The following is a 26937-nucleotide window of genomic DNA, read 5'->3' on the forward strand; positions in this document are numbered from 1 at the left end:
CACTCCTCAGCCCCAGTCCTGCCCTGCCCCCACCTCCAGGTTTCTTCCTTGAAAAACAGTTAAAGTAAAGCTCTCAGAGACTCCTGGGAAGCTTCCACTTGGCTGCTTCCAGCAACTTACTTTGTCAAGATCGGCCAGTACCCACACACTGGTTCAGCTTTCATTTTAAAAGGGGAAAAAATAGGAGGAAAGGGTCTATTTTCCTCTGCCAAGACTAGGAGGAAGACAGCCCCGCTAAGTCAGGGCTCCATAGGCAGGATCCTTTGATAGAAAACACCGCATATGAATCCAGGTAAGATGTTTGTCTTAAAGAAAAAAGCTTTACCTTTGCCCAGTCCATGCTGCTTCTAGTTACATCTCCCGTAAAAAAAAATGTAAACACGTATTGGCATGGGGGGAGGGGGGGATCGCAAAGCAGGACCTAGTCTGGGTTTGGTTGGGGGAAGGGGCTTTTTGTCTTTGTAAACTAGTAAGAGGCATGCAGCAGACACTTAATAAATCAATGAACCACCAATATGCATTTATTAAGCACCTACTATATTCCAGGACCCATGCTAGGTATTAGAGATGAAAACACCAAGAAAGAGCCAATCCCTCCTTGCAAGGAGTTTACACTGGAGTGTAATGCACACCTCTTGAGGGCAGGGACCCAACACTTAGCTGAGTGCTTTGTATACAGTAGGCATGTAATAAGTGCTTACAGAATGAGAGCAGGGGAAGTGAGAATCACAGCAAACGAAGCCTGCTTCATTTCTCCAAACAGGTAATTCCAAGTTTACGCCCCATCACTGCACGGAAGAGACTCTGAGGTTCTGACATCAAGGCTGGAGCCACAGCCGGGCTACCATGCTGGTGAGGCCCTGAGAATGGGCCGGGGATAAAGAGCATGGATGAAGGCCAGTCAAGCTAGGCAGGGCCTTCCCCTCCAGAATTATCTTCTGTTTCACATTCATGGTGAGTCGATCTCACATCTGATGCCCACCATCTGCACCCCAGATTATAACCTCCCTGAGGTAAGGGAAGTCCAACAGCTAGTCTCAGAACAAATACTACAGAGCTCTGGCCATGACCCGTGCAGTCTGTACGACACAGATTCAGACAATTCAGCAAATAGAGAACCTCCCACAGTGCCTGGCACACAGTAAGCATTTAATAAATGTTGTTTATTGACCTGCCTTGGTATAGGGAGTTTCCTCTTCTAGAAATTCTTGACACCCATGAAATTACCAGTGCAGCCCACATGGGTATTACCACACCCAGCCCTTTGTTAGGCACCCAGTGGGAAGGGACCAGACTGTGTCCACATTGGCACAGGGCACATGGTTCAGCCTATTTTTAGCACCAGTTTCAGAGAGCTCCTGGGGGTTCTGAGAAGTACTGAGACTTGGGGATGGGGGAACTGCACATTGTCCCAGCTTGTCTGACCCTTCACCTCAAGACTAGCTTTCTATCTGTCACTATTCCCTGCTGTTTCTTGGCACACAGTAGATGCCTAATAACGACTTGATGACTGATCAGTCAGGGAGCCTCCTCATTACCACACTGCTACTGGGTGACAGATTTTCCCAGACACAGAAATTCCTGTAGACCACCCACTAATTAGAGAATCCCAGGACAGAGAACTGGAAAAACCTGAGGCAACAGACCCCAAAAGCTCCTCATTTTGCACAGGGGGAAGCAATGACAGTACCCGAGAATCAGAGCAGGGAGGGATGAAGTGATCTGCCCAAGGTCACACAGGTAAGCAGCCAAGCCAGGCCATGGGCTCTTGGGGGTGTCCCCAAAAGTCTCTTTCCTCATTTTACTGGGGAGGAGATATTTGGTTAAATAAATTTACCCTACACTGAAAAGTAACTAAGCTATTTTTTCTTTGCTGTCCTTGACTTAGATATTGCAATGTTTATTTCCCAAACTCTCATGATCATGTGATGAAGAGAACAGTTCCCAGTCACTGGCTCCTGCCTCTCCCCTCGGCCATTAATGCAACAACCAACCAAACTGGCCTGTTTCCCATTCCTCCATCTCCTGTCTTGTCCTCATCTCTACTTCTTGGAATGTATACCTTCACATGAGACCCTCAGGTGCCCTACCCTCCAGCCTGCCAAAGTCTTTCTGAATACTCCCAGCTGATGCCTTTCCCCATTTTCTAACATGAGACATGATAATACAAACATGAGCCATTGGATTACAAAACACAGAATCGCTCCAGAGGTGCCCAAGGGGTCCTCCAAGCCAGCCCTCTCATCTTACACATGAAGAAACTGTGACCCAGAGAGGGTGATTCACCCAATGCTGCCCAGGTAAGAAGGAGGCAGAATCAGGATTCGACACCTGGACCCTGCCTCCAAATCCAACCCACTTTCCACGCTATTCCACAGCCTCCAACACCTATGATTGGCTTTATCACCTGAGATGGTGCCCCCTCATCCTGCTTCAAAGGGGAAGCCTCCATCTGAAAGAGGGCTCGTTTGGCCAAGTCCCTCAGTTACCTGGAAACAAACCTATCTCTTCCCAATGATCTATTATGCTGATACTGTGATTCCCAACCCTACTTTACAGGTTAGGAAATTATGGTTCAGAGGTTAGGTGACCTGCCCAGGGTCACAACCACTGCAAGCATCAAAGCCAACTTGCTGCCAGGCCTCGTAATCCCAAGGCCAATGCTCTTTCTATTTATTACAGCAATAAATCAATCCCACAATTCCTTGAATTTATCCACAGGTGCTATGTGGAACTGATCTGTGTGCTCCTTTGGGACAGACAAGCTCCCAGCACAGGTTAATGGTTAACAAATGTTAAAAATGCAGGGCTTGGAAACCTTCACGGCTCACTGCAGGCCCTCTCCCCATTTTGGTTCAGTTGTGTGATTTCTTCCATGAGAGGAAATCTGGAGGTGGAATGTCCTTTCACCAATGTAGAACAGCACGCTCTGTGACTTATGGTCTTGGAGGACTGAAAGTTTCAGTGCTTTGCAAAGGTTGCACTTGAACACAGGTCAGCCCTCTACCCAACATGCTACGCAGCATATATCAGCCTCACACTGTCAAACCAGGGTCAGGCTATCCTAGACCGAACTTTAACACAGGGTGATTTACCCATGCTCCTAAAGCAATGCAGTTAGCTTAGAAAGATGCTGCCATGTTGGAGGTTGCACAACCTGGATCCCAGTTTCCTAGCCGTATTCTATGCTGAGACCATCATTAACCTTGGGCAACAGTGTGTGTTTCCCTTGGCTGGTGTAATGAGCTTGTTGTGCTCAGACCCATGCCAGAGGACCCATGAAATACAAAACCTTCTACTATAAACACTTTGTAATTGTGGGACTGGATACCTAATAATTGACCTCAATGGGACTTGTGGCCTCGTCTTGAGACACTCTGTAGTCATCAGGTCAATTATCTGTGGATTCAGCCAGCAGTGGGAAGAAGCCTGGGAGTGAGAGAGCTTTTCAACAGCAGCGTTCGGGGAGGCTTGTCGTCCTCATTCATCATCATTTTCTAAGAACACAGTGGGAACCCCTTAGACTTTCAAATGGTCCATGGAGGCACCCGGTCATGAGAGGCTCACAATTCAGCCTTGAACAGTGGCAGGGGAAGAATTTATCCTTCCAAAGAAACCAAGAGCACATTGGCCAGTACTCTCTCTGTGTCAAACGCACATTCAAACAAACTCTCATCTTGAAAAAGAAATAAATCAGAGAGAGGTCAGACACCATGTTAATCCTTCTACTCTTTGCCTTCTGTCTCCTGGGCAAGGTTCGTCTCTTGGTATCTTCGTCGCCCCAGAGCTGGCAGGGCCTTGTCTGAGATAGCCTCTTCTCCAATAATTCTTCTTTGGTGGATTGCTGAGCTGTAGTCAAGACCACTAGTCCTTGCAATCCAGTCTTGGAGTCAATCACTTATCAGTCACTAAGCACCTCTGGCCTGAGCCACACAAAGTCCCTGAGAACGCATGGGGAAGGAAGCCCCTCGTCCTTAAGGAGGGGGCCAGGGCTTCATGGCACATGTCACCTGGAAGCTTCATGGTGAAGGAATGGCAGGATTCCATGGACAAAAATGAACGGAAGCATTCTAAGCCTAGGAACGCTGTCATCAAGAATATGGAGGCAGGACAGCATTCCTGGGTGGGTGAGAGACGGGACAAGCAATCCATTTGGACCTAAATATTAGAATTACAGATGAGAAAAATGGGAGATAAGACTGTATAAACAGTGATCTAGGACCATTTTAGTCAGTCAAAGGCAACTATAACCTGCCCCTCCCTACCTGTCCAGTCTTACACCTTACATCTGCCCCATCCCCTCCTCATGACCTAAAAATATTCTGTGATTCAGTGACACTGGTTTTTTGGCTGTTCCAGGAACAAGGCATTTGATCTCCTAACTCCATGCACTTGCCTTGGCTGTGCCCCATGCCTGGAATGCCAAACTCCACATTTTGTCTAATGGCTTCTCTGGATTCCTCCAAGTCACAACAAAAATCCCACCAAGTACAGGAAAACTTCCTCTCCATAAAGTCAGTGCTTTGTCCATGCAATTATTTCTACAGCATTCCAGGACCCAGATATCTTGTTTGAACAGTTATTTGTAGGCCATCTCCCAGAGGACAAAGGATGAACAGGGAGATAGTGAGCTCCCAGTGGGCAGGGACTCCCTTTGGCCTTTCCCGGTATCTCCAAGGGCTTAGGACAAGCCCTGGAACACAGTGGGCCCTAAAACATGCTTACTGACTGACTGAGGAATAATAAAAGGAGATTCATGGAGACAAGTCAAGTATTAATAAACAAATCAGCAGGGGCTTCCTAGAGGAAGCAGGCCCCTAAGCTGGGCCTTCAAGGAAGCCAAGGATTCTGAGTGGAACCCGGGCAAAGGCCTCTCGGCCCCTTCTCCTTTAAGTCCAGTGCTTCTCCTTAGCAAATAAAAAGGGCAGAGGTAAGTTTTAAACAAAGCCCAGCTTTGGTTGAGCAACCACAGGGAATGCTTGGGGGGGACAGAGGGGCAAACAAAGGCATCTGAACCAGTTACATCAACCAAGCACCTACTGAGCTAGAGAAGCAGGTAATTAACATTTACGAAACACCTACTTGTGTTACATGTACTGGGCTAAGCTTCTGAGAAACCACCAAAAAAAAGGCACAAGATAGTCCCTTCCAATGGGGGAAAAAGCCTTCGGGCAAGATGGAGGTCAGGATTAGCATCCTGGCTGACTAAGCCATGATGTAACCCTGCTTGCCCCAACTCAGTTATTTCTTCAGTTGTGAACAGAGGAGATCAGAATAAATACTGAGAAGACGGGACTCAATGGAAAAGACCATGACAGTGGGAAAGACTGAAGCAAAAGGAGACAGCACAGCATCAGAGGAACAAGGAACACAAACGTGGATGGATTGTGAGAGCCAGTGAGGCACAGAAGGGCCCGGCGTGCTGTGGTCTATGGGGTCTTGAAGAGTCGGACATACCAAACAAGGTCCCTTCCAGACGGAGTGATGGTCATGTCTATGATGGGATTGGCGGCTGGCCTTCCCGGAGCAATACCAGGACAGCATTGCAGTGCCACTTAAACTGTGGGTCATAAGGAGGGGTTCAGTCCTTCAACTTAATGACACTCCCCCTCACACACTATAGTACTTCCCTAAAAAAAATCTATAGAAAATGTGTACACACACCTAGCCTTAAATAAAGGACAACACAGATGGAAGATGGATCCACAGGAAAGGCTGAAGACGGCCACACTGAACACTCAAGGAAAGGAAAGCTCTAAAAAGACAGTCTATGTGAAAGAAACCTTAACCATGTGAGGAGCAGGGAGTCATGTCTCACCACCATTGGCCGCCTGTTCTTGGAGCCATCCCAGAGAAATTTTCAGCAAAATTCTGTTGTGTTGAGTCTACATCCCAACAATTCTAGCCAATTGTAAAAATCAGTTACTTTAATCCATTTGCACAAAAGTCCACTCAGCATTAAGCGTAAAAGACATTAGTTGAGCAGCAGCTTTTCTAGGACTCTATCTGAAAACTCCATGAAATAGAAGAGGAGAGGAAAATACTAATAACAATAATATGATTACTGGCTATCGTTTACATACCAGTTTAAGACTTACAAGGCAATTTACAGAAATTATCTTATTGCCCCGTGAGACAAGTGCTATTATTATTTTTATTTGTAAAATGAGAAAACGGCGTCAGACAGAGGTTCTTTGACTTGCCTGAGGTCACACAGCCTCAGAGATGGGGCCTGAATCAAGGTCGTCCTAGCTTCAAGACTGTGACTCTGTCTATGAGCTGCCTCGGAATCTGAGAATTCTGCCTCAAGAAGTTGCTGTTGGGTTTAACTACTGATAGAATGGATATCAAGTCTTCTGCAAACTCTAAAGCATCATAGATAGGTCAGTTGTTGGCATCATTAATACAGTTTGTAAAGTAGTTCCTTCATGATAACCCTATGGAGGTGGAGAACAGGTGTTGCTACCTGGACATTCAAAAGGCATGCAATTTGCCTAGGGTCTTCTTGGTCTTCTAAGTCTAAGATCAGGCCTCTTTCCAGTCCCTCTCAGAGGCTTTCTTTGATCAATGTTGAATTCATCTCCTAGCCTAGCAATAAGAGCTAAGACCCACCCTTAGTAGGGTTCAGACACCAGAACTCTAGGCGGCAGCATAAGAAATCTAAGCACACCAGCTCCCACTCACATATCTCACCAGGTCCCTTTTTTTTTTTGCACCCTACAATCAAGTGTTCGTCCTAGAAGTGTTCACTGAACGTTCATTAGGGATGAAGCCAATGTACAAGAGAAGTAGTCATGATGGCAGTCCCTGTGACTCACATACAGAAACCCTGAACTGACTAGACAGCAAGTTCTTGGCATCTCCCCAACACCAAACACAGAGTAGACATCTCAACAAATGTTTACCACAGTGCCTGGCACAAAGCAGGACCTTAATAAATGCCTGTTGACTGACTTGCTGGTTAACATAGCATCCTCACTCTAGAATGGGAAGGGACCAACATCCTTATTTCAAGGAGTAGAAAATTGAGGCCAGAGACAAGAAGTGATTTTTCTAACATCACACATGTACCAAGGTGGGGGGATGAACTCAGGTCCTTTGATACCAAAGTCAATGAGACACAGCATCTCTTCATTCAACTGACCAATGGCTCGAAGACTTACCATGATACAGTCCTGACCAACAGAGCAAAGGGAATGCAGGCCCTGGGAACTCTCCTGGAGAAATGGACATTTTCTGTGTTCTCATTTATTTGTTCTTCTGGGTCAAGTCACACACAGAGGCCACCAAATGTACCAGACACTAAAAAGTCAACACACCTGACCTTCAAGCTAGGCCAAAGGTGCATAGTCACCATCGCACATTGGAAGGCAGGCTCTGTCAGTCAGTCCTGCTACAATCACACTGCCTTTTTTCAAAATGACTTTCTCCCCTGCTTACGATCTTTTGAAAAGAAAGCTGCTGCCTTGAGACTCAAACAAGTTGGCCAGACAAGGAGTTGGCATTCTGGACCACTCCCTGGATCGGTCCATCAGAAGGCCTCAAGATACAAAGGAAGGCCTGAGGTTCAACCGTCTCTGCAAAGATCCCCTGGAGGAGTGCTGAGCGCCAAGACTTGTTCATGTTTGTCTTGGGGGAAAAAAACAAACCCCTTCCACATCCCATACTATCAAGTTTCATAAGCCTGGAACAAACAGAACCAATGGCTGATCCTGGGAGTAAATAAAACCAGTCATTAGAGATTATGATCTGGACCATGTGACTGAAAATGGACTGGTTTTAGATGAGGATCTCAACAGGCCATTTCTGGCCATGTGGGGAGAGCAGCATTCTGTACAAGAGCCAGGCTGGGAGGGTGCCCTGAGCAGGGCACAGCGAAGCCAAACATTCTGGGTTTGAGTCCCAGCTCTGCTACAGAAACTTCACGGGCTCCCTAATACCTCCGTGAGAAAATACAAACCCTGCTCGCCACTGGAAGCCTTTGCAATCTGGCCACACACACTCTGCCATGCAGTCCTCACTTCAGAAAAGCCAGCTAGCTCTCAGGAGACATTAACATTGCCCCTCTCCTACTTCTCCATTTTTTCACAGGCTGTGCCGGGCCAGAATGCTCTCCCCTCTCATCTCGCTATCTCAGAATCCCTGGCTCCCTTCAAGCTCAAGCTTAGCACCCAAGAAAAGGCTTTTCTTGATTTTCTCGAGAATCATCAGCATTGTGGCTCATGTGTATACACATACGTATTTATTTATTTTGTGTTTTCTTATCTGTGTACCTATAATTTCCCTCTAACAGAACATAAATTCTTTGAGGCTGTTCTCTTTTTCATCTGTGTACATACAGCACCTGCCACAGCCTGCCTGATCCACAGTAGGCGCTTCATAAATGTTGTCCAGCACAATAGAACCTGTGTGACCTGGGACAAGTCATCAGTCATCTCTGAGCCTCAGTTTCCCCATTTGTAAAATAAGGGGGCAGAACTCCACAAATGGCTTCCAAGATCCCTCCTGGTTCTAGATAAACAGCCAAATTGAAAGCTGAGTCAAATACAATGACCTAATTTGGTCCTGAAAAGGAGTTCCACCCTTTCACTGCCCAGGTGGGGAGCCATGGGGACCTAACCTTACAGACACTCTCAGGCACAGCTGGCCTGCTGGGTGATTTTGCTGACAAGCTTGCTTTTCTCCCTCCTCACTTTGGCATGTTTCTAAGACAAGACTCATTGGGAAGGGAAGGAAAAAAGGCAAATTGAGAAATGGACATGATAGAAAAGAAAAGCCCTTTTGGAAAACCTTAGGGCTCCAAGTAACCTTTCTTTCCAGTAGTGAGAGATGACCTTTGACCGCAGGTGAGCTGAAGCCCTCAACCAGCTTTGCCCCTGGCCGACTGGGTGGCTGTCCCAATGGGTCTCAGTTTCCTCCTCTGCAAAGGAAGGGAATCAGAATGGATGATCTCTGTAGTCCCACTCTACCCTAATTTTCTTAGCTAAATATAAAAACTAGCTTTTAATAAAACTTGGCAGCAGACAGGAATCATTCTAGCCCGTGAAATACACTTTCTAAGAAGTCCTCAGCTGTCAGAAGGATAAGCATCCTCCTCCACCTCCAATCCTGGGGCAGAAGCTGGCCTGTCTCCCCATGGCTCTTTAGCCATGCTATAAGAGTGAAGTCGGGCAAGCATTAAGAAAGTAGCTACTGTGGGCCAGGCACTGGGGGTACAAAGAAAGACAAAAAATGAGTCAGTCCAAGACTGAAAGATACACATAGGGAAAGCGGAATCTTGTCCTTGAGGCTGCCCAGAAACTAGCCAGGCTTCCACCGAGCCTGCCAGACAGAGAGGTCAGTGAGCTCCAGGGCTGCTTGCCTGCTTCTGTACATTCCAGTGATCACCAGCAAAAGGTCACTTCAGTTCCAGGAAAATCAGGAACTTATCTTGGAAACCTTGTCTCCCTCGGCCAGTGAGAGGACATTCTCCTTCCAGGACAATGCAAGTGAACTGAACAAGGTCTCGAGGTCCCTCACCAATCACCCTTTTCACACCCTGGGCTCCAGTATCCATGAAAAGAAAAGGGGGACATTGGACTGAAAACTGGGCGGGATCTTGCACTCCACAGCAGGAAAGGACCTCACTGGCCATGCAGTCCAACCTTCTGATTTTACACATGAGGAAACTGAGACCCATAAGTGGCTTGTCCAGGGTGGTGGGCCCAGTTAAATATGTGAGGAGAGATGTGAAGTCTTCCTAGATGCTCCGCTGAAGTCCAATGAGAATGTATGTAAACCATAAAGTGCTACATAAATGCTACCTACTGCTCCTGGGCAGGGGCAGGTCCTGGTTAAGGACATGTGGAAGATCACTTAATCTCCCTGAGTTTTAGGGGATAGTGATTATCATAAGAGGCAGGGTGACAGGGTAGGCAGAGGGCTGACTAGTCACGAGGTTCAAGACTTTATACTCCAACCACTGACATGTAGTAACTGTGTGATCCTGGTAAGTCATTTAACCTCTCACTGCCCCAGAAAACTCTTCCAAGAGGAAAATAAGAGGGGCATGACCATTTCTAGAGTACCTACTGTGTGCCAGACACTGTGGTATCATCACCCCTTTTTTATAACCGAAGAAACTGAAACAAAGAGATGTTAAGTGACTCATCCAGGGTTACACAGCTAGGAAGTATTAGGTCACATCAGAACTCCGGTCTTCCTGACTCCAGGCCCAACCCTCAATTCACCGGGCCATCAGCCACCTCAGAGACCTTCTAGGACAGAGCACTGACTGACATAGGGTAATTAATGGCAGACTTCTTTGACCTGGGTGGGGGTGAGGGGTGGGGTATTAGCTAGGGGCCAGAAGGGATTATTTCATCCTTTGTACTTAGTGGTAGGTCTTGAGTCAGAAAATTCTGAGGTCAAATTATGCCCCCATATGATTCTGGGCAAGACTCTACATTTCTATCTGCCTCAGTTTCCTCATCTATAAATGTGGAAAAGCACCTTCTTCTCCCAGGGTTGGTGAGAGGACACAATGAGATAATCATCGTAGGGTGCTTTGAATAACACCTGGCACAAAGTAGGTGCTATATAAATGTTAGCTTTCCTCTTCATTATCAGGGACATCATCATCATGGGCTACGTGGCATGCTCTTATGTACTTACTATAGTTTCAATATTCTCAGACATAATGGGTGACATACATGTAACCACTGAAAGGTCACAAAAGGCTTTTATCTACATTATTATGTCCTTTGAGCCTCTCATCAGCCCTGCCAGGGAAATGCCACCGGGATTATTATGCCTATTTTCCAGATTAGTCACTCAGCCTCAGAGAGGTGAAGTGATCTGCCCAGGGTCACCCAGCTCATAGGCAGCAAAGACAGAATTTGAACCCAGGTCTTGATGACTCTGCCTCAGTGACTGGATGGAGAAGCAAGGTGAGAATCTTTGACATATAGCTCTTCTCTGCCCTGGAGCTGAATTCTAAGTCACAAGTCAACATTTACTCAGATCCTCAAGGAGGTCCAAGTCTGGAAATATGGACTCTTCCTTCCAGCTTGTCTTTGAAAACATTTGACTCCAGTCAAACTGGTTCGGCCAACATTCTGGCCCACTCTTTCTCTTCTCACCTCCAGGCAAGTGATCAAAGTAATCCAACCACCCCAAATGTCCAATCCTCCATCTCCACTCAAACGTGCCATTCTAGATACAGTGGGACCCACTTCACCTAGAGCCTCCCCAATGCCCTTGCCTGGAAGGACCTATCCCACCCCTCAAAGGCTAAAACAGATACTTTCTACAGAGGTTCATAGTCATTGATCAGGAAATAAAAAAAATCCCTGAAGGATTTCGCTCAATATCCTCGTGTAACAAATGAAAAGAAGCAGACTTCAGAGACATTCACTGGCCTGCCTAGAACACACAATTATTTCAGAGACCTGAACTCAAGACCTCAGGCTGGGGTGTCAGACTTTCAGTGGCCATTCACGCCTCCAGCTCTAGCTGTCCCAGCCCTGATGTGAACAACCTTCTGCTTGCTGTTGCTAATTAGAGTCCGACTTTGGTGCATTTTCCATCTGAGCCATTTTAGACAGTTTAAATCAGCCCTCCCTTTCCAGGGAGGACCCCACAATGCATGAAGCGGCCCATCAGCTTCTGCCTGATTCAAATCCCCGAGGACCCTAAAAAAGAATCTGGAAGACTCTTCCAAACACCAAGCTTACTGAATGACTGTCAGGGTCTAAGACCTCTTATTATTAGCTCCTGTGAAAATACAGGGGAAAACAGCTCAGGAGAAGGGCCACAGGAAGCCCCACACGTGGCCCTGGACAGTGGATGTGCTCGAGTTTGGTGCCTGCACATCTGAAGGCAATGAGATGGCTTCCTGCTACCACCCTCAAGGGTCTCCCACCTCCCAGAACTTTGGAGCCCAAAGAGATCTTGAAGAAGGGACGAAGGGAGGAAGGAAAGGAGGGAGGAAAAGAAGGAAGGAGGGAAGAAAAAAAGGAAAGAAGGTAGAGAAGGAGGAAGGGAGAAAGGAAGGAAGGAAGGAAGGAAGGAAGGAAGGAAGGAAGGAAGGAAGGAAGGAAGAAGAAAAAGAAAGAAGGAAAGAAAGAAAAAAGGAAGAAAGAAAAGAAAGGAGACAACACCCTGAAAGACCTGGCTCTGATGCTCAGTCTAAGAAAGAATATAAAAGTATGTGACTTCAGAGTTTCTTGGTGGTTTGTTTCTCTTAAATGAGAATTACGGGGTGTGCTGATTAGCACAGTAAGAATTAGTAAGTTTCCCTCTTAACTGTAATTATACAGAGGCAGCCTGGTCTGCTCTGCCCATGCCAACGTGAGTCACCAACAGCAGTTTCTCCCTGAAAAGCCGGGATGAACACGCCCTCCGTGCACCACTCACTCCGCTTCCCAATGTGGTTCAGGCCTCCCGCAGACACTAATGCTAGAGCAGACCCCATCTTCTTCTCTCCCTCTGAAACAGAGGCCAGGAACATGTCTCTGGAATGGGTGGCATGCTCTGAAAACACACATGATATTTTGGGGATCACAAAAAAGATTCAAAGCACCTGGGACCTTCCGGGGGGGGGGGCGGGGGGCTCCTGCCTGTGGTACAGACTGACAAAGACCAGGGCCACAAGGACTCTTGACTTTGCCCTCAGTGGCCTGTATGCACCATACTCAGGCAGGAGCCACTGACATCTATACGTAAAGTGCTTGAAGACTGGCAAAGCACTTACTCTGACTGAGAATTAAAGGACGGTCCACACAGCCATTCCTTCATAACCTGGCTCCTCCTTAGCTTGCAGGTTTTTTGTGTGTTGTTCTCCAGCCTCCCAGCCTTAGCACTGGCCATTCTGGAGGCCTGATAGATGCCTCCTCTCCCGCTGATTTCTACTTCCTGGAATCCCCAGCTTCCTGCCCAGCTCAGCTCAAGGACCACCTCCCCTCCTACATGAGACCTCAGGGACCTCTGTTTCCAATGACATGATGTAACCTTCTTGAGGGCAGGGGGCTGTTTCATTTTTGCTTCTAGTCTCCCAACCCCAGTCCACACTTCATGCACAGATGGTGCTATCTGGTTTCCATCCAATCCAGCCTCCTCGCATCCTCTCCCCCATTGGGGGGATTCTGCTACCAGCTCAGGCATAGTCTTGCCACTAGTCCATGACCATCTTTGCAAAGAGTTGGACATCAGGTCGCCAAGGGTGGGAAATGAGGTTTTATTGTATCACCCAACAGTCAGCAGCCTCCCCAGCATCTAAGCTCCAGAAGCCTCCCCAGCACAGTATCATTTAAAGTCCCAAGGCCTGAGGAGCTGATTAGTTTTGTTGATTAATAATCTAACTTTGTAGACACCATTTCAAATCAAAATCGGACATTTCCTAATCACCTGCCCCTCAGCCCTACAAAAACAAGTGGGCCAGAATGTTGGCCGAACCAGTTTGACTGGAGTCAAATGTTTTCAAAGACAAGTGAACAGGAAGACAAAAAGATTTCCCCTCAAATCCCAGTTCCTGCTTCCTGCACACTTATGGTCTATGGGCAAGAGGAAACAGCAAATATATGGAGAAATAAATACAAGGGAGGGAGAGAAGGATAGGGGGCAAAGCAGACTCTGGGATAAAATGCTCTGGACAACTGAAGTGTGCAGAGATCACTTTCAGGACCTCCATCAAAAGCTGCTCCTGACTTTGTACAACCAGGTCATGGAAATCTCCTTGAGCTCCATTTCTAAGTAGTCCCACTAGTGGTGAATGGTGCCAACTCAGCACCCAGGCAGTCTGCATGAGGCTCAGGATGGCAGGATCAGAGATTTAGAGCTGGAAGACACTTCTGGAGGGCCAACGCCCTCATTCTACAGATAAGGAAACTGAAGGTCAGAGAGTCGTAACTCAGCCAGGGTCATCCAAAGAGTGACCAAACCTAGCACAGCTCCCACTGTAAAGGTTCACAAGAGTGTGCCTCCCAGAGAGGCAAGGGCAGCAGCACTGAATGCCTCTCTGCACAAGGAGGACCCACTGTATACTGTAAGCTTCCCAGGGTCCCGGTCGGTGCTGCAGCTCAGAGTTCCAGCTGGGCTGTCCTCAGGGCTGCCGTGGATGAGCCTTCCATGACTTCTCTGGATAGATTTCCAGGTTATCCAGCTGGGAGGCAAGCTGTTTGGGAGTAGGCTACATCTCTCTTAGTCTGAGGTTTGCGGAAACATTTGGTAAGTGTTTGAAGCAGATAAAAGTACACAGAACTACATTAAAAGGAACCACACACATTTGGTCCAAGCCACACTCAAAAAGGATTCCCCACCTAGGGGACACCCACTAGGTGCTCCCCCAAACTGCCGAAAACCCCACAGATGCAGAAACCAGGGGCCCCAAGAGAGCCTGTTCAACCTGGGGCTGACTCTGGTAGGAAATGTTTCCTTCCCTTCCATGGGGTCAAAAAGTACTCCTCAGTAATCTGGACCCATCCATCCTGGTCCTGAAGCCAGGCAGAGCAAGGTAAATCCAGTTCTCAAAGACAGCCCTGCCAACAACTCAACATGGCTGTCATGCACGGCTAAGCTAAGCCCCTCAGCTCCTTCCACCAAGCCCCAGCCATTCTGAGGGAAATGTTAATCCACTGAGAAGGGAAAGCATTGACTTTTTTTTAAACTTCAGAACAGGGGCAGGACTTTCTTCCACTCTCCTCTAGTCATTTTCATTCTGGAAGCCCGGCCTGCCAGTTCTGAGCCCCTGGTGGGTGCAGGCCTCAAAGACCTCCTTAAACACAAAAGAGGAAGGAAGACCAGCAGGATGTGAAAGCTTGGGGCAGAGGAACCCATAACCCAGTGCAAAGCCAAACACCAACCCTCCCATCCTTCCCTCACACCAAGATCATGCCTCCTACTCCACATTGCCAGAGGAACCCTGAAACAGTGAAGGGAACCCTTGCAAGATTCCGAGTTCCAGGATGGATACACGATTCCACTGAGCTGGAACTTCAAGGCACCTCCTTGGCAGAAGCCTCAAACTGAGGCTTTGAAAAACAAGTACATGGTCCTGGGTTCCAAACTCTACTCTGACATTTGCTAACTATGGAATCTAGGGTGAAGTTACTTCATCCATCTTTGTGGACTTCTCTCAGCTTCCAGTGGGAAGTTGGCTAGATTAAAAGTCAGAGGCCACTTATTCCCTCCTTGTGTGACCTTGGGCAAGATGTGTGGCCTCTCAAGACCAGCTTCTTCATCTGTAAAACAAGGAGGTTGGGCTAGATGATTCCATCCCACTCAAGAAGTAGGGCCCTCCAATGAGCCTTAATGGCCTGGGAAACTTATACCCCTACTCAAGGATTCCCAGAATTCCCCTCCTTAGGGGTCTTCATACAAAGGCCAAGAGACTCGTTGGTTAGGGGTCAGACAAGACCTCTAGTTCTGTGATGCAGGGACTGAATCCCAGGGTTGGAAGGAGCCCCACAAACTGCCTGAGCAACTGTCCCCTTGACAATGTCACCCCCCAGCTCTTTGCCCTAATGTGAATCTGAGTTTAGAACATCCCCACTGCATCCTGCTCTTCCCTCAGCAGTCAGACAGAAAAAGTCTAATCCCCATTCCCTATTCTATGGGACAAATTACTGGACACGGTGCTCTTGCCTCTCTCAATCTTCTCCAACAGACGCTAAACACCCCCCACTCCTTCAAGCAGCCTTCACATGGGCTGATCTCATGATCTCATCCCACCCCATAGACCTCATGGCAGGCTCCAGTAATTTCTGAGGCTGGCCATGGTGCTGATAACAGCGAGCATCCACATTCAGGCTTGAAGGTTAACAAAAGTACTTTACCTCTATTAACTCATTTCATCCTCATAGCTACCCAGTGAGGTCAGCACTACTCCTATCCCATTTTACAGATGAAGAAGCCAAGAGAGGTTTAGTGATTTATCCAAGGTCACACAGCTTAGAAGCTTCTGAGACAGGATGAGATCCCCAATGCTCCTCATCCCAAATCTGGAGTTCTATCCTCTGCACCCCCTTGACTGACTAGTGGGGAGCTGAGAGGAGAAGCCCCTGAGGCTGAAGAACAAAGAACACTGCGACTTTGTAGAAGAGGAAAGGGAGACATCTTTCTTTCCCATCTTTGCATCTTCAGAGCTTTGGCAGATGCTCTGAAAGGCCTGTTGATTAGGTGAATTCACATATTAATGCAGTAATGCGTGATTTAACTACCCATCCTGACAACCCCAAACACGACACTTATGATACCGAGCATCAGAGCATGACTTAAAACAACGCGGCTTCATCATGAGATAAATGTCTCTCATTCTGTATTCCCAGTGTCTGGCCCCCAGAATTCTTAGCCCATAGCTAATAAGTACCAGAGTTAGGAACTTGCTCCCAAATCACAGGATCAAAGATTTCCACCTGGAAGTGCCCAAGTCCCTTCCCTTATAGCCAAGGATGCAGACCCCAGGACAGAAATCTCTTGCCAAGGTCACACTGCGACTAAGTAGCAAAGACAGGCTTTTGTCCAGACCTCCCAGCTCCCCACCTCATTTATCTGTCTCATTTCTCATGTTCTCCAATGCAAAAACTTCTAAAAAAACCTTTTTCCAACAGAAAAGAAAGGTATAATTATAGTTTCCCCTTTTGCCTCCTTTCCAGTTCTTTTTCTGATTTTCTTCTCCTTCTCACTCGTTCTTTCCACCAAGGCCTAAGTATGTATCTCTCACCCTAATTTGGAGGCAGCTAGGTGGTACAGTGGATTAAAGCACTGGGCCTGCAGTGGGAAGGCCTGGGTTCAAATACAGCCTCCAACACTTCCTAGTGACTGGGCAAGTCACTTAATCTCTGTTTGCCTCAGTATCCTCAACCGTAAAATGGGGATACTAATAGCACCTATTTCACAGAGCTATGGTGAAAATTTATAAAGTGCTTAACACAACACCTGACATGTGGTATATAAATATAAGTAGCTATATTTATTATTCCTATAATATCAGAGAATTATAGAATGCCAGAGATGGGAAGACCATAGATTTAGAGCTGTAAGAGACCAAAGATAACGGAGCTCAGTCCCCTCATTTTACAAATAAGGAAACTGAGGCTCGGGGGATAAATGAGGTGCCCAGGGTCACACAATTAGATGAAACCTCAGCATCCATCTAGTCCAAGGCACACCCCAAAGGCGGACCAACTAATCTAATTTGTCCATACTGCTCTCAGGTCCAACAAAAGAGAAATTTTTAAGATTTCAAGGGATTTGTTTGTTTGAGGGAAGGTGTGACAGGAGACTGGATAAAAGTCAGGGAACTGAGTTCTTAAGTGTATTCATGGGAGCCAGCGTGGGCACGCTCTGCCAACTTTACACAATACCCACCAGAACTTAGCCAGAGTCAACATGGACTAGCACCAGAGACTGGTCACTACCATGGTACTCTGTGTGGGGAGTCATGCTGCCACATCCAAGGACAGGGTTGTCCTCTCGTCCTCTCCTCCTTTTTTTAAACTCAATCAGTACTCTCTCTGTTTGCTCAGAGAATGCCCTTAGAAGGTCATCTGTTTAGGTGTTGGTCCAGAAACATCTCTTATATTAAAAAACAAAACACTGAAATACAGTTCTTTAAAGAAAAAACAGACCTCATTACAGAACAAGATAATTCAATGAAAGGATTCTATCTTCAGGGCTAGAAAGAATTTTAGATATGATCTAGTCCATCTCCAACATCTTACAGAAGAAACTGAAGCAGAGGACAAAATGAATTGCCCAATGTCTCACACCTAGGGATCTGTGGGAGTCAGGAAGACCAGAATTCAAATCCTACCTCAGGCACTTAGCTGTGTGACTCTGGAGGAGTCCTTTTATGTCTCCCAGCCTCAGTTTCCTCATCTGTAAAATGGAACTGGCAATACCAAACTGGCAATACCACTTACATCCCAGGGTTGTTGTGAGATATTTGCCAAGACATTTCCCTTAAAGAACAAACTTGAAATCACTATGCAAATACCAGTTACTATCATTACCACTCAGGTGGTAAAAGGCAGGCCCTCTGACCTCAAATCTGGGGCTCCGAGCATTATCCCACAAAGCCCTATTTGAGTGACTTTAAGTGACGTGGAGAATGATGCTGGGCAAAGTAACAGAAACTAGGCTCCTGGGTGACAATAGCTTTGAGATGTTCAACTGAAAAGCTGTCCCAAGATGGCACAGACCTCATCAGGCTCCTCACCAGCTCAATATTCTTCAGAAGCTTCCCATTGCTCCCAGGATCTGAGCCTAGACTCTGAGGCTCCTCCCAACGGGGGCCCCCCCCAAACCACATTTCACAGGGTAGCCTTATAGAATGATGGGCAGGGAGCCCAGAGTCACTTCTGTGCCTCACCCAAGGCTACATCTGGGCTGGCCCAAGACCACAGAACTGCTAAGAATCCTTAATCCGCTTTTCTACTTTTCAAGTAAGTCTCTCACAGAATCAAGAGACTCTCTGAGCTGACCAAGGATCCCCATTACAATGTCTCTCATACAACACACCATCTCTTCCCTCCATACCTTTGCATCATGCCAGGTACTACTCATGGGTGTGGGACAGGGAGCATGAGGCCAGAACTGGTGGTCAGGTAGCTTAGCAATGCATAAGAGGGTTACTCCCCAGAGTTATCTGCTATAAGAGAGCGGGGGAAGAAGACTTCCAGCAATGCTTTTTGTTTTCACTGTTCAGGCATGTTCAACTCTTCATGACCCCATTTGGGGTTTCCTTGGAGGGACTGCATGTCCTTCTCCATCTCATTTTACAGGGGTAGAAACTGAGGCAAACAGGATTAAGTGACTTGCCCAGGGTCAGAGAGCTACAAAGTGTCTGAGGCCAGACTGGAACTCAGAAAGATGAGTCTTCCAGACTCCAGGATTGGTGCTCTGTCCACCACAGCCCCTAGCTGACTTCTGGCAATATAGGTGATACTCAAGACACCAACAGCAATTTATTTTTTTTTTAAAGAAAAACAGTGCTCTTAAAAGACTCTAGTTTCCTTCAAACCTCAACCCAAGAACTACCTTCTCCATTTGAAGACTTTCCTAACCTATTCCCAGCTCCCAGTGCCCTCCCTCCCCCTGCAAAAAGACCAACTTTTTTGCCTTGTATTTATTTCAAATAACTTTTTGTATATGTGAGGCTCGTGGCCATGCACAGCCCTCCCTCATTCAAAACAAAGTCATGTCATCATTTCTCTGATGTCATGGTCCTTCTTTGAAGGCCGAACACAACTATGTATACATGCATACATACATACATGCAAATGAAAAGAACCCTTGTAGACTATAAGCTCCTTGAGGGCAGGAGTCCTTTCATTTTTTGTCTTTGTCTCCCCAGGATCCAGCACAGCACCTGGCACACAGGAGGCAGATAAGAAATGCTTTTTGATTGAACAACCTCAAGACATCTGCTGGGAAAATGCCAATAATAGGGAATTCACTGCCTGTCTGTCATTCTAGCCTTATGATGTCCCTGCGACCTATAAGTTTGAGGGACAGATGGGTATCATCATCATCACTTCCAGCATTTATATAGCACTTTAAGGCTAAGTTACATATGCCATCTCATTTGATCCACCAGCTATTCTTACCATTTCTATTTGACAGATAAGAAACTGAGGGAGAGGTCAGATGACCTGTCCATGGTCCTAGGGCTAGGACCTAGGTATTTGAAGCTAGGTGGCATGCCTATCTTACACAAGGTCAACTTCATGTTGATTTCCTGGTGGGGATGACTCAAGATAAGATGGTGAAGATGAAAAACCACAGAGGGCCCCTGCCTTGAAAATGTGTTTCAATTCTACTCATGAAAGGAAGTGGCTGAGCTGTGGCTCCTCCCAGTAAGACACACAGCACTGCACAACGGGCAGTCCCCAGCACACTCTGATGAATGAACCCCAGGAAACAAGGCTTTCACCAAGCACTGACTCAGCAGGGGCTGGCAGCCCGCTCAGGGACCAGCTTTAATGTTATCTCCACGCTGCCTACGTGTCTAAATTAAATGTAGAGGCAGCAGCAAGGGAAGGACAACTGAAGACAGGAAGGAAAAATTCACCTGCTGTGTATCTCTGTGAATTTGGAAGAAAAAAAGGATAAAGTCACCTGCAACAAGAAACACTAGAAATGTAATGGTGAAAGGCGTATTCTGCTGGGAAGCTACTCATTGTCTCCAATCCACTCTGCCTAAAGCTCTTTGCAGATGGCCTCCTTCATTAGACAGGGAGTTCCTTGAGGGCAGGAACCAAGGCTTTAGAATAGGGCTAAGCATACAGGAAGGGCTTAATAAATGCTTGTGAACTGAGTGAATACTCATGAATTTCCGAGTTTCCAATTTAGCAAACTTTCATGTTACATAACTTTACATAGTTCCCATGTTTACCTGCTTCTATGTCGCACACTCCCAACATCGGGGACTGTTTCATTTCCAAAGACAACATTTTTGTCTTAAATGCCAACACCAGGCAGGTGATTCAAAACAAATACCTGGGGCAAATCCTGAATTCATGACTTTGAGACTCTAAGATTTCTTGCAATTAAATCTTACCCCATTCAATATGAAATAAGAAGACTCCCAATGATGGTGGCAAAAAGAGGCCTCAGATGACATCAATACCTCACTCACGCCCGTCAGGGCCCCTCCCCAGCCCCATCATTTTACATGGAAAAGCTCATCCCACACTTAAAATGGGCCAAGAGCCTTAGTCTTGCCAACAACCCAGCTTCTGACCAACTGATTTCTAGTTCAAATCAAACAGGCATCAATAAGACCTACTAGGTACCTGGCTCAGTGCATGCTAAGGGACAGGCATACAAAGGCAAATGTGAAACAGTCCCTTCAGTCAACTCATCAGTACACATTTATTACTGGCTTCCTATGTGGCAGGTACGGTGCTAAGGTGTGGTGATACAAAAAAAGGGGGAGCTTACAGTCTAAGGGGGGAGATCATATTCAACAAATATATAGGAAGCAAGCTACATTCAGGATAAATAGGAAATAACTAAGAGAGAAAAGGCACCAGGGTGAAGAGGGGCTGGGGAAGGCTTCCTGTCGAAGGTGGGATTTAAAGGAAGCCAGAGAAGTCAGAGCAGAGGAAGGAAGACCATTCCAAGCATGGGGGAAGGCCAGGGTGTCACTGGAGCTGTCAATGGAGACAATACCTACACAAGCAGGACACCAAAGAGGCCGGAAGGAAAGTGCCCTGCCAAGGGGAAGGCAGGAGGAGCTGGGGGAGAAGGGAAGGGAAACCTTCAGAAAGAAGGTGACTCTGGGCCCGAGCCCTGAAGGAAGTCAACCATTCTCAATTTCAATGGAGGAAGGTGACTTGGCAGAGATAGCTGCAATCTATGTACCCAGGAGGACTTAAGAGAAACGTCTGCGGCTTAGACCTTAACATCAAGACTCATAAATAAAGATCTAAGCACCAAGGGCTTTCTCCAGAAATGCCCAGATACATTTTCACTTTCAGAACATCCAAGGCAAAATTGGTAGGCTCCAGGCTTTGTTTGGTTTTATTTTTCCCTTAGGGTAACCTTCCTGGTATGAAACAATCTGTTTACATAAGTAAAGGTGACTAAAGAGGACATTAAGGGATTAACCACCAATAAATAAAGAAGCCAGGTGCATTTCATTCTTTCCTTAGAAATTTAAGACTGGAAGGGGCCTTATGGGTCATCTAGTGTATCATCAAACTTCAAGCAGAAAAGGCCGCCATAACCCCTCCTGGTCTTGGCTTGGATACTTCCAGTAAAGGGAAAATCACTCAAGAAAACACTGTATTTGTTAAGAGACAGTTCAGTGGATAGAGCCCCAGACCCAGAGTCAGGAAGACCTAAATTCAAATCTGGATTCAAGGATTTCCCTAGCTGTATGAAGCAAAGCAAGCTGCTTAACCTGCCTCAGTTTCCTCATGTGTAAAATGAGGATAATAGCACCTACCTCCCAGGATTGTTGTGGGCATCGAATGAGATAATATTTATAAAATGTTTTACTTTGCTGTATAAATGCTAACCATTATTATTACGGACCAGTGCTGGGGATTAAAAGATAAAGGTCTGAATTTGGCCCAATGACGGTGTGGGTGTCCCCCAGGGCTCTGACCCAGGCCCCCAGTCCTTCTTCCTCTAAATTATTTCCCTTGGTGATCCCATCTGTTCACATGCATTCAGTTATCATGGGTAAGTAGATGAGTCTCAGATCTGCTTACCCATTCTTAATCTCTTTTCCTAACCTCCAAACTCCCTCCTCAAACTGAACTGGAGGAGCCCTAGATATCTTAAATTCAGTGTTTCCCAAGCTGAACTCATTTCTCCCTCTCAACTTTCCAACCTTTACTGTTGAGGACACCACCATCCTCCAAGTCACTCAGGATCATAAAGTCTGTTACTTCTGTTCAGAGTTTCAGCTGTGTCTGACTCTTCATGATCCCATTTGGGATTTTCTTGGCAGAGATCCTGGAGTGGCTTCCCATTCCTTCTCCAGCTCATGTGACAGATAAGGAAACTGAGGCAAAAAAGGTTTAGTGATTTGCCCAGGGTCACATAGCTTAAGTGTCCAAGGCCAGATCTGAACTCAGGAAGATGAATCATCCTGACTCCAGACCCAAGGCTTTATCCACTGAAGCACTACCTAGCTGCCTTTATAATAAGCCCTATCCCCAATTCTGAAATCTAAGATTCTAGAATCTGTGAATCTTTCTAACAACAATACAGAAATTGGGGGTGAGAGGGAGACAGGAATGTGGGAATGGGGTAGAGGAGGCAGGTTCCTCCAGTCTAGAATTAATTTTGAAGAGCTTCGTGTTTCTCATCAATACATGATTCAAAACCAAAAGATCCTGCTAATAGGCGGCCACCACAGCGCCTCAATTCTCTGAGCATAACCAGTCTCATCTGTCCCACCACTCCCAGCTAGGGGAGGGGCCTCCAGTATCTCCAGTACCAGAGGAAAATCAGATCCCTTTGTTTTCCAGAGGACAGATAAGATCCCAGAGCAATCAGGCCCTGCTTAGGCTCAGGCTCAGGAATGATCAAGCAGAAGGCCGTAGTCCTGATTTTTTTTTCTTCAGTCTTGCCTGGTTCTCCTGACCCCATGTAGGGTTTCCCTGGCAAAGATACGGAAGCGATTTGCCATTTCCTTCTCCAGTTCATTTTACAGATGAGGAAACTGAGGTAAATGGTGAAATGACTTTGCCAGAGTCACAGTTATTAAGTATCTGAAGCTGAATTTGAACTCAGGTCCTCCTGGCTTCAGGAACAGCACTCTATCCACTGTGCCACCTAGCTGCCAGAAGGCAGTTAGCTACATTTAATTTGGAGAGTTTGGGTCAGAGAAATAATGCCAGAAGCCTTACGCACACCCCACGCAACTAAAATCTCAAAGCAAAGTAGAATTGGTCATTTTTCATTCCCCCCCCCTCCCTTCTTCCCATGCTCCATCTACAAACCAAGACAGACAGCCTGGCATCCTCTGGGGTACAGGAGAAAGGAACACCTGAGGGGACCGACCTGCCCACACTACATCCAGGTGTTCCTTTCTTTCTGTCTCGGCTAAATCCCGTCGTTCCCCAGTCCTCTGGCCCTCCCCTCCAGGATGACAGCAGGGCCGCCAATTTATCCGGTCTGAATGTTTAGACAGTTGTACCCGGCATCCCCGTAGACATATCACCATAGAAACAACCTTAGAGGAAAGCACACGACTTTAAAAGTGCAGAGAGTGAAACCTAAGTTTGTAAAAAAAAAAAAAAACCCAACACCTCTCCATAACAGGTGGCTGAGGCAGGGCTGCAGGGCAGTCGTCAGCCCCGGCTGAATAATCAAAGCTCCTGGACTAACACCTGGAAGGACTTTGGAGACGGCTCGGTCCCCTCCCCGTCCCCCACCTTCCAGAGGAGGAAACTGAGGCCCGGGGAGGGGCCAGATTTAGCGAGTTTCAGTGAAGTCCGAGATCCCAAAACAGGAAGGATCTGTTTGGGGCTAGTTCCAGGACAGAGAACAACCGAATGACCCACAGGGTCCCTTCCCTGACCAATCCCACCACAAGCTCTTTGCTTCGGACACCTTCCCGGCTCCCCGGAGATGACAGGAGCGTCCCTGGGAAGGGTGGAGGCTCCGAGGCAGTCCCCAGTCTCCCGCCCCCCAGAGGGGAGCCCTGCCTGCCCCCCACCCCCCAGCAGCACCCGTCTCTACCTTCTGAGGTGTCCCCGGGGCGGGGCGGGCCTCTCCTGCGGTGCCAGCCAGAATCAGTCACTAGGAACCGGGGCTCCCCCTTATTCCGGGGCCTCTGCCCCACGCCAGCCCAAGATCCGGGGGACCGCAGTTTCCCCGGCCGGGGGGCTGTTCCGCCTGCTTCCACTCCAGTGCCCAAAGTCCCAAGGGGCGTCCAGGGAGGGCAGGCCGGTCCCCAAGTCCAAGGCCGAAGTTCCTGGGGCCACGTCCTCCGAGATCCGATCGGTGGAGGAACTGGGGAGCTGGGGTTTCCCCAGGTCTGCAAAGAGATCCAGGGGGGAGCCTGGCTCCCTCCCCGCTGCGCCCAAAGCCTCTGGCGGGACCCCCCGGGAGAGGAGGTCTACACTCGACTCCGGAAAGGGGGCAGCGGGCTGGCACGCGGGGCGCCTCCTCCGCTCCCCCGATGGGGCCGCCGGCTGTGTACAAGAGACACCTCGGAGAACGCCCTGGGAAAGCCAGTCTGGCTGGAGGAAGGAGCCCAGCGACGGGCGGGCCGCCTCCTTCCCGCTAGCCTCCAGCTGGCCAAGCCCAAGAGTCCGGCCCCCTCTGGGCTCGAGGGTGTGTCTGGGAGGCCGAGCCTTTTTGGAATGCGAGGGTGGGGCCCCGGCCTCCAGCGGCGAAGCCATGAGTCAGGCTCGGGTCCCCGGTCCGCGGGGTTTCACTTACAGTTCCAGGAGGAACTTTCGAATCCGGGGCCTCTCACTCTCACCGCTACCCCGGCGATCGGGGCCAAACCACCCTCCCACAAAGGCAAGCGAACCCCTAAACGGTCTCTGGAGATGCTTCGGGGAGATCCCCTTAGAGGGATGGTGTCAGTACTTAAAGGAGTCCAGATCTAGACTGGGGAAGGGGAAAGCCAACCCCTTCATTTTACAGAGGAGGGCACTGAGGCCCCAAATCGCCCAGTTTCGAAGACAGGATTTGAACCCAAGTCCTCCAACTCCAGAGCCAGAATTCCTTCCACACAACCCTTTGGCTCCTGCTGTTCCAGACCAGACTCCAGACTGGGAGCACCTTCCATGGCCATACTCTGACTGGAACCCTCACTCTCCTCATCTTCACCTCCTGGCTTCCCTCCTTCCAGTTCCAGCTAAAATTCCACCGTCTGCTGGAGTAGCTAAGGGGGCGCAAAGTACAGACCACAAGGCCCGGAGTCAGGGGGTTTGGGTTCAAACACAACATTTCTGGTTTCTGCCCCCTCCCTTCTGTTTCAGGCATTCCCTGGGAATTTTCTTTGGCTGTCTCTCAAGCCTGGAACCAACTATCTCTGTCTTTTTTCCTGCTCCCCCAGTCCCTCCCCCCTCCCTTCCTTCAAGGCTCACCTTCTGTAAGAATCCTTGGCCAATCCCCTTCATATTAGTGACCTCAGTCTAAGAGTCTTTCCAACTAAACCTGAATATGGCTAGCTTGCACATACTGGTGTGTGAGCTCTCTCCTCCATCAGACCCTGAGCTCCATGAGTCTTGTGACTTTCAGTACTCCTAGAATTTAGCACAGTGCCTGGCACATAGTAAGTATTTAACAAATACTTGCTGATGACTCCCTGCACTAGATCCAGGATCCCACAATCTTGGGTATTAGGCACTAACTGGGGGTAAACAGCACGGTGTTCGAGGAGACGCAGTCTACACACAAGGCCCCCAGAGCTTCCAGGTGAACACACATCCCTGCCTCATAAACTAATTCTCTTGCAGCTGCACGGTGGCTCTTCCAAACCTTTTCATCTCACCCTGATCCTCCCATGGCTCCTCCTTCTCCCCCCCAACCCCTCAGCTGAGATCTTTGCCTCCCCCTCTTCTCTCTCTTGCTCATCTCCCACCACTCAGGGGCCTCTTCCCCTGTCTCCTCCTTCACCCCTGTGTTAGTAAGGAGTAAGGAGGCAGCCTTCCTCCTCACCAAGGCTAACCCCCTCAATCCCACTCCACCTGGCTCCTCCAAGATCCACTCCTCTGTCATGCCCATGGCTCCCTTCTTTTTATTTTTAATCTATGGGACAAAACAAGCATTTCCAAAGCCTAGTATGATATAAAAAGTGATTGCACAAGAAAATGTAAATCTATTATGTACAACTTACTGCTCCTCTTAAATATATAATAAAGTTATCATGTAAATATTTTTCCCTGGTTTTCTTCCCTCTCCCCTCCCCCAGTCCTAGAGATGGCTACCATTAGACACATACACACATATGTAAACTCATTCTATACATACTTCAGTTCTTTCTCCCCAATTGATAACTTATTTTCAATCCTTCCCCCACCACTGGCTCATGCCCTACTTCCTCCAAACATGCCCATGCCTCTTCCATGCTTCCAACCCCACTATCATCCTTTAAGTCTTCTGCCCCTTGGGGCTGAAGTCCTCCAATCCGGCATCCACAATAGGTGCTTCCCATTTCTTTCCCCTCCCTCTCTTCTTAACACTTTATAATCCAGCTTCCATCCTCCTCATTCATTGAAACTGCTCCTCCAAAGTGACTAATGATCCAAATCCAATGGGCTTTTCTGAGTTCACATCCTTCTTGGCTTGTCAGTAGCCTTTGACACTGATGATCCCCCTCTCCTCCTTCATACTCTCTTCTCTCTGGATTTTCAGGACATCCCCCCCTTCCCTGGTTCTTCTCCTCCCTCTCTGACGGCTCCTTCTCAGTCTCCTTCACCAGTTCCTACCCTCTAACCACAGGAGTCCTTCACAGCTCTGTCCGAGGTCCTCTTCTCTTCA

At 47.8% G+C, this 26937-nt stretch overlaps 1 protein-coding gene across 2 annotated transcripts in view; it reads right to left on the minus strand.

Moving 5' to 3' along the window:
• Positions 1–24738, minus strand: part of SGMS1 (sphingomyelin synthase 1) — an 81334-nt gene extending 56596 nt beyond the window's left edge. For both annotated transcript variants that reach the window (XM_072628933.1, XM_072628934.1), the window contains exon 1: positions 24181–24738. The gene's annotated coding sequence lies outside the window, so the exon portion shown is untranslated. The remainder of the gene's footprint in view (positions 1–24180) is intronic.
• Between the last annotated feature and the right edge of the window lie 2199 nt (positions 24739–26937).

Source organism: Notamacropus eugenii, chromosome 1 (genome assembly GCF_028372415.1).
Source record: "Notamacropus eugenii isolate mMacEug1 chromosome 1, mMacEug1.pri_v2, whole genome shotgun sequence".
Lineage (NCBI taxonomy): Eukaryota > Metazoa > Chordata > Mammalia > Diprotodontia > Macropodidae > Notamacropus > Notamacropus eugenii.